The sequence below is a fragment of the Triticum dicoccoides genome, chromosome 6A, assembly GCF_002162155.2.
Source record: "Triticum dicoccoides isolate Atlit2015 ecotype Zavitan chromosome 6A, WEW_v2.0, whole genome shotgun sequence".
In the NCBI taxonomy this organism is placed as follows: domain Eukaryota; kingdom Viridiplantae; phylum Streptophyta; class Magnoliopsida; order Poales; family Poaceae; genus Triticum; species Triticum dicoccoides.
The window spans coordinates 161,452,447-161,453,531 of NC_041390.1; the positions used below are offsets into that span (position 1 = coordinate 161,452,447).

General features: G+C 37.9%; 1 non-coding gene across 1 annotated transcript; it reads right to left on the bottom strand.

The window, feature by feature from the left end:
* Positions 1-760: 760 nt before the first annotated feature.
* On the bottom strand, positions 761-833 carry TRNAF-GAA. Its single transcript has one exon. It is a non-coding gene; the product is annotated as a tRNA-Phe (tRNA).
* Positions 834-1,085: the final 252 nt, after the last annotated feature.

The window sequence follows — 1,085 nt, forward strand, 5'->3', positions numbered from 1 at the left end:
AAACAGACCCTCGTGGTTAGGTTGATCATGCTCCGACATGGTCAATAACCCCTCGGAAGTTGGTTGAGTGATTGCTAAGGCGCGACGTCTCGCATGTTCGTAGTCGGATCGTCAAGGTTGACTCCCGCAGAAAACGATAGCCACCATCTCATCGAAACATCGGGACACCTCTGCCTCTATCAAGTGGTATCAGATTTCCGGGTTGCTCGGTGAGATTTTATAGTTTTTTCGTAGTTTAGACCGAATCTGTTCTTCATACCTACAGCTCACAAAAAGCCAAAAAAAATTGAGTGGGCCTAGTCTGAATTATTCTACTTATGATAAAGAATTATATGCTCTTGTTCGGACTTTAGAGACATGGCAACATTATTTATGACCAAAAGAATTTGTTATACATTCTGATCATGAATCTTTGAAACATATTAAAAGTCAAGCTAAACTGAATCGTAGACATGCTAAATTGATCGGGTTATTTATTAGGATTGGAAATAGCTAGACGAATAAGTAGGCTTTAAAAGGACGAATAAAGTAGGCCTTCTAACTCAAAGTACTCCAGCTTAAGGAAAGACATGCAACATTGGTGATCAACGTGTGGAATTTCCGCTATTCTGTTCCGGGAAAACACTTGTTTTTTCACGTTTTTCCTTCGCTGTTCTTTCCTGGATTTTTTGTTGATGATTCTTCCCCTTAAAAAAAGCTTTTCCCTATAAAAAACATGTGGCCCTTTTCTTTCCCGAAAAGCCATTCATTGTTCGTTCTGTGCCAGGAACCAGATTTGAACTGGTGACACGAGGATTTTCAATCCTCTGCTCTACCAACTGAGCTATCCTGACTATTTATTGTGCATCATCCTAGTAGAGTACTTGTATCTATGTCAATTAAAGGGACTAAAAAAGAAAAAAGTATTCTCAAATTGGACTTAATAAATATCAGGATAATGATATGGATTGTGATTGACTTACTTAATAATAGGGATTACTTGCCTATACTATAATATGTTCATTTGTATGAATGGGATAAGATCCAAAGAAGTCAGTTCGGATCCGTTTGTGAAAGAGTAGAATAAGAAAGATAGTGAATCTTGT